Source organism: Corvus brachyrhynchos, unplaced genomic scaffold (assembly GCF_000691975.1).
Source record: "Corvus brachyrhynchos isolate BGI_N302 unplaced genomic scaffold, ASM69197v1 scaffold856, whole genome shotgun sequence".
Taxonomy (NCBI): Eukaryota; Metazoa; Chordata; class Aves; order Passeriformes; family Corvidae; genus Corvus; species Corvus brachyrhynchos.
The window spans coordinates 98,513-105,446 of NW_008238673.1; the positions used below are offsets into that span (position 1 = coordinate 98,513).

The 6,934-nt window shown below is 41.3% G+C and overlaps 1 long non-coding RNA gene across 1 annotated transcript in view; it reads right to left on the reverse strand.

The window, feature by feature from the left end:
- Positions 1-486: 486 nt before the first annotated feature.
- Positions 487-6,934, reverse strand: part of LOC108447591 — a 7,119-nt gene continuing 671 nt past the window's right edge. The window contains exons 2-3 of the long non-coding RNA XR_001863248.1: positions 5,897-6,101; positions 487-4,440 (exon numbers count right to left, since the gene is read on the reverse strand). This is a non-coding gene — a long non-coding RNA (uncharacterized LOC108447591). The remainder of the gene's footprint in view (positions 4,441-5,896; positions 6,102-6,934) is intronic.

Sequence of the window (6,934 nt, forward strand, 5' to 3'; positions counted from 1 at the left end):
AAAATTATAGCTCTTTTTGCAAGACAAAAAGGAAAAGCTCCCTAGTTCTGTTCTTGGTTTTTTTTCCATTCCATGTATAATACAATTTTCACTGAGTCTTACTTTGTAGGTGTATGCATAAGTGGGACACATTTAATAGTTCATCACTCAGACTGGAATGCAGCATCATAGTGTCCTGGATAGTCACAGCCACGTACTTTGATCTGGTGAATTTGGTGATGTGAAATCTGCAAAACTTTTAGACACTGACATACATGTCACTGTGATTTGGGGCAGCAATGTCTTTCCTTTAAGAAAAATTCTTTTGCCCACAGTCAATATCTTCAAAAAATTAATACCTCTGGATGAAAAATGTCAACTTTCCTGACATTTGCAGATTGCAGAGATTGCAGACTGATATATTATACAGAGCAAGAAGGTCTGCTTCAAAAGGGAGATTTTTCCTGCCTGAAACCAGACAAGAGGAATAGGCAAGGAATCTGTTTCTTCTGTTTCTTGAAGATACCACTTTTTTTTTTTTTCCTTATCAGTCTCTTCACATTTTCAGCTCTGTTACTTGTATTTACTGGGTTCACATTGTGTGTCTATAGATGTATTTGTATCCTGAGTTCAAAACAAGAGAGAGGTATGTTTTTAAATTAAAATTATTTTAGCTGTTTTGCTGTCACAGCACTGGCGTTTTATGCTTGCCGTTTTCAGGAACAAGGAGGAATCATTGTCCCTGCTTCCAAGGTAGTATAATCTAAAATATCAAACCTGGAAATCTTAGGGCACTTTAACAGCTTTGTGGGAGTCTGAAGTTGTGCCTAAAGATGGTGATACATGAAATAGTAAGATGGAGATGAATCTAGAAATAGTTCTGGGGTGGGTTTTCTTTTCTTTTTTTAAGTAGCAGTCTCTCACAGTTCAATTTTTTTAAAGCACTATGACAGCAAAAAAAAAGAAAAAAGCTGATGGTGTAACTAGTGTGGTAGAAGAGCAGGAAATTAAAATGAACTCCACCCATCAAGACTCACAGAGAAATACAGGTAGTGAGGCATACAGCAAATGATGAGCCTCTGAATAAACAGACTTCAAAAGTAATTGTTCAGTCCAACAAGAATATTAGTGGCTACTCTGTTCTCATCTGCAGGAAGGTTTCTGGTTTTGTTAATGCAACGGGAGAAAGTAAGAAAGGCTTGGAAATTTCCATTTAGTGGACTTGCAAACAAGTAAATTGTAAATTTTTTGAAGTGCTTCCTTTTTACAGGTGCCTGAAGGGTAACATGTGTAGATTATTTATGAAGTGCAACCTCACGTTTGGAAGTCGTGCAGAAACAAAGTCCTACTTGATCCCGTCACAAGCAGAATGTTGTTGATGAGCACAGAATGTCAAAGATGTAGCATTATCACAGGCATTTTGTATTCCTCCTTTGACAACTGTGGGAAGCAAAAAGCCATGGTTTGTAATCACTCTAGTACTGCTCTTTTATGCCTTTTGGTAATGTTTAAATAAACTTATTTTATTTACCTTGTTCCTAAGCAGGTCCACTGATATAAGCTATACAGAATACTGCTGTAAAACACCTGTTCACTGGTGCTATTACAAGTGCTATGTTTGCTGTGGCAGCTCTGCATAACATCTGAGAAATCAGAAGTGTAAAGGTAAAGGAAACTGGTATCTTTATCCAGCTATGTGGTAGCTGTCACTGGATGTGAATAGAGAAGGTGGGTATGAAGAAACAGACAGAAAATTGTCTTGTCAGGAAATCAGCTAAAATGTATCACCAACCTTCCTTTGGGATTATCAGCTCACTGCACAGTCCTAATAAACTGTTAGAGGCCCTTGATGCACCCTGTTGTGTAGTCTGACAGACAGGAGACACCAGTGTCACAGCAGATATGACAGCATTTTTGTCACTTCTCTTTCCATGGCTCAGATGAGCAAGCCTGTTCCTGACAGAGGGTAGGAGGTGGCTCCCTGCAGCCAGGCTGCACTGCATATCTGGGCCCTCCTCCAGCAGGTGCTGACTCCCTTGTGCACCTTGTTGCTCTCCCCAGAGGGTTTTGGATCAGCTCTGCTGTGAAGGCAAGGACATAAAGTCCCTTCAGATCACAGCATCTCTATAGCCATTTGAATCAAAAAGCAATGAAAAAAATGTTCCTTGGATTGGAAATGAGAGCTTTTTGCACAGCTGGCTTTTTCTACTCTGTTCTCAGCAAGACAATTTAAGTCCCTGCCTGCACAGAGGTCTGGGGGCTGAACTCCTGACCAAGCTAGCCAAACAGGTACTCCAGTGCCTTTTAGCTCAATTATTGGCCAGGCCATGGTGGAAAACTTCTGAAAGCTGGGCTCTGAGATGAATTGCTCTGCTAGCCTCCCCTCCTACCACTCTGGCTGCAACTTAAAGCCTACAACAGCCAGATTTACAGTTGCGCACTCTCATCCCACCACCTGCTTGCACTCCCTGACCTTCTGACAGGTTTACAAATGTTTCTGGAAAAAGGTGCCAGAATGATTCCTGAGGGATTGTTCTTGCGGTAAACTCTGATCCAGGCTCCCAGGAGAAACAAAAATCATCACAGGAGAAGATGGGAGGATAGGAGAAGCTCAGGTGGTTATGGCCTAAGTAAAGGAAACCCTGGAAGGGAAACATTCTCAAAGATTACTTAAAATGGTGGATTTGCAGAAAATCTTATCACCATTAAAAACACACTCAGAGGAAACAGTCACTCTCCTGAGTGGTATTACAGAGCAAACATTGTAAGTTAAACCTCTGAGTTGAGTGTGTCCTGTATTGTATGATGAGGAACGGCTGAAAGCAGCTCAGAAGGCCTTGAAAAACCTAATGATCATATGGTGTTCTGTTATAGGATAAACACCTGTTGTCCTTTTGGACAGAGCATCATCAAAAATTATACCTGAACCTTCAGGTATACGCAAGCAATAGTCCATGTTTGGGAAGTGAGCAGCTTCCAAATTTGCAGAGTTTGTCTAATGCTTTTAGCAATTCAAAGTTAAAAAGATAAATTTGGCACTTACTGGAGTCTAAGTTTATATCCATATTAATGACCATGGTCCAGTAGCACCAGTAATGGAAGGGGAGGTGACTACCCACACTGATTGCAGTCATCCCTAATTTAGGACTGCAAATCTTTTTGTAGAATAATGCATATGCTTTATCTCATTAAACCCTGTCACTGTCATGTCCATGAAACGGTTGTAAGAACTACCTCATACTTAATGCCCTTTGGAGCCAGTTTGGTTGTATGAGTGCTTGGAACCACACTTGCAGCCACTGCGTGACAGTGAGCTATGGACCAGGTATGTCATACTATTCCTGTTTCACTGTTTTATAGACTTGCCAGGGAATAAAGAAAGAGCTCTGTAAAAAGCTCCAGAACAGGGGCTTGCTGAGGCACAGCACCCACTAAAGAAACAGAGCTGTGTGTCAGGATGTTTGCCCCAAGCAGCACCGTGGTGCAGCCGCAGACCCGGCCGTTCCTTTGCCCCTGCCTGCAGACCGTGGGCAGAAGTGTGCCAGCACTCCCACCCCTTCCTCTCACAAGGAGCTCAGGCAGCACCTCGAGGTGCCTGACACAAAAAGAAATAAAGGCTCAGATACACATTGTCTTGAGAAAGTAAAATCAGACACAATGCAACTGGTTATTTGTTGTTATTTGGTATGCCTTAGCATCAGTTTCTGGCCTCTAACCCTGTAGATGTATAGACATGCTTCGTGCTTTGTGACTCATCCTAACAACAAAGTTGTTGTTATCACATTATAATGATGCTGGGTTGGTCTTGCAAGATTATATTATTATCCAGTATTGAGAGCTAAGTTTCATATGAAAAAGCAGCTCAATACTCACCAGTGTTACCCGTAACAGTAATTAGCCAGTACTTGCACTTGTTATTCTTGAGGGAGGCTGAAGTCACATCTGGGGCAGAGTATGCACTTCCACCAGGGCCAATACAACTTGTATCACTACTTGAGTTTAGTCCTATGAAAGTCTTATCTCAGAATTTCTTCTAAACCTAAACAATGTCCCCTCATCAGTGCTCACACTTTTGCTAAGCAGAAAACAAAGTGGTTTTATGGTTACAAAACTAGAAAATGAACACAAGTGGCATTTTGAGCTAGTATGTTATTTAGATTGAAAAATATTGAAATTGATTGAAAAATACCTGTGACTCTATAAATCTTGTCTGTCAGAAAGCTCTATGGTTTCGCCATGGAAAAAGATTGCTGTCCTATGAATTCCCACTAAAATGGAGTGTCTAAGAAATAGCTAGACTTATGGACACAGACACTGAACTTTTCTTAGACAACAGCTCTTTATCTCTGTGCATGTGGCACGAGGTGAGATTGGCAATGGGATAACTCACGGAACTACAGCCTTCACTGTGCTGCTCTGCCATTTCTCTTCTCAAGTCGTTCCTGTTTGCATTTCTTTTCCCTGGAAAATGTCAAAGAATTCATAGATCAGAAAACAGGAGCTGACACAAAGACAGCAGTACTGGATCTAAGGAATGATTGATTTGAGGAATTGGGATGAGGACTCTTTACTTGGTGGGAAGTAAGAATTTCAGAGTCCACAACTATACCTCTTTTAAGATATGAACTTCTCAAACATGCCACACTTATTAGTATTAGAGTTGGCCAGTCTTTAGTCAGAAGAAGTCCATTTATATCTTAGAGATGGGAAGTAGATTTAGTCATACAGATGGGACTTTTTCTCAATGTCAGTAGCAAATCAAAGCATTCCTGGTGTTATGAAGCACTGTGCTGCTAGAACCAGCTTTGTCATTGAAATAGCGCCCATTAGTACTCCTGTGCCTTGTCAGATGAATTATGAACTGATGGAATTTGAATAACTGTCTTGCCCTTCTGCAAGAAAAGGTAATATTGCTCCTGCTTAGTATCGCCTCAGGCTTTTGTGCCAAAACATCACAGTAGAATTCAGTGTTGACTGGTAACTAACAGTGAATTTAAAGTGCTGCCACAGTCATCTTGCTCAGCTTCCAGGCCTAGGTGGCCAAAGCATGTAAGAAGCAATCCACAAGAGATGGCACAAAGCTGAAGGACAGGGATTTTTTTAATCCCTGTTTGTTTAGGACAGGAGGCAAAATGTGTTTACAAAGCAGAAAGGCTGCTGCAGGTGCAGAAGGCTCTGCTACAGCTGGCATTCAGGAAGATCAATTACCTACATCAAAGCTGTTCTACTGCCTTTGCTATCTGCTTGCTTATTACACACAAAGTGAATTAAAAAGAGCAGGGTTGTGTGTTCAATACCCTCTTCAAGCGAGCAATCTAACTCTTAAAAGCGGACATCCTTAAACTGATCAGATGATGGGACAATGTGAAATGCTTTTGGCTTTAAAAAGACACTTGGCAATGATAATACTATGCTTGATTGAGAAAGCAAGTGAACTCATGTAATATGATGCTATAAATGATGTAGGTTGATTTCTTTTTGAGTTGTTGGGAATCAATGGACTAACAGGTAAAACATCTGATGTTGTTACTGAATTTAGCATAATAAATATTATTCTACAATATTTTGCTTCTGCCTGTGAAGCATTAAAATGCTAAAGGGTGCCAACACGTGATATTAGGAGCGTGTTATGACAGTAACATTATACATGTTTGTACAAGCTGTCACAAATATTTGAAGCCACTTGTAAAAACAGTACCTTAATATATACGTTATTACCATACCCTACTGTAAGTGGTGATGTGCCTTTATCCACTGGTACAGACCACGTACATTACTAATTAGTCACCATTTTCTACCCTCTTCCCACAGATGGTCTTGCAAAGACAGTGTTAACAATAGACACAGGGATAACATTCATGTGATAAACTAGTCACAGTTAAAGTGTATAGATGTGTTGCATTAATTTCTCATTTACCAGAAACATTGCTTATTTTCATGGATCCATTTCAGCAGATGCTATTTCTTCTCAACGTCTACCAGATGTGACAGATAAATATTTCTCTTCGCTCTCAAAAAAGACTCACGACAAGGCCCCATAACTGATATGATGTGATCTTGAACCAAGACTGTCTTCCATAGTTCTATCAGTATATGCTTCTGAAGTGTGTTATCTAGCAATCCTGTAGAGATGGGAAGTGTAATTTATTATAAAGAATTGAATTAAGAGTTGTACTTGCAGAATCACATAAGCACAGAATCAATTAGGTTGGAAAAGACCTCCAGTATCGAGTCCAACTTTAACCAATCCCGACCTTGTCAACTAGACCATGGCACTATGTGCAACATCCAGTCATTCCTTAAACACCACCAGGGGCTGTAACTCCACCACCTCCCTGGGCAGCCCATTCCAATGTTTAACAACCCTTTTTGTGAAGGAATGCCTCCTAATGTCCAACCTAAACCTCCCCTGGCACAGCTTGAGGCTATTTCCTCTCATCCTGTCACCGGTTGTGTGGGAGAAGAGGCCAACCTCCTACACCTAGAGGTGTAGAGAGTGATAAGGTCACCCCTGAGCCTCCTCCAGACTCTTAGAGCTGGACCAGGAAACTTTGAAGGCTTGATCCATTGAAATGACGACATTCTACAGCAAAGAAAACCGATTAATTATGCTGTTAATGCCAGACCATGTACACTCTCAATCCCAAACAGCATGTAGAATACAACTAAGCCATAAAACTTTATAGCTGTCAGGTTCAATATAAACTCAGAGGATGTTAAAATATAAACTCTAGCAATCATTGTAAAATGGTTCTTCATGTGTTTCTGCGCGTGTGGCGCATACCAGATCATGTGGGACGCGATCTGACGGCGCCCATTGAGAACAACCTCCACGGTGAGATTACGGTCTTGCTCCTCCTCGTTACCGCAGCCAGCCTAGAACTGGTGCTGCCCGCCTGGCAGCTCTCCCGCTGCGGAGCGGTGTTCTCCGTGCCAGGCGGGGCCAGTCCTCGCC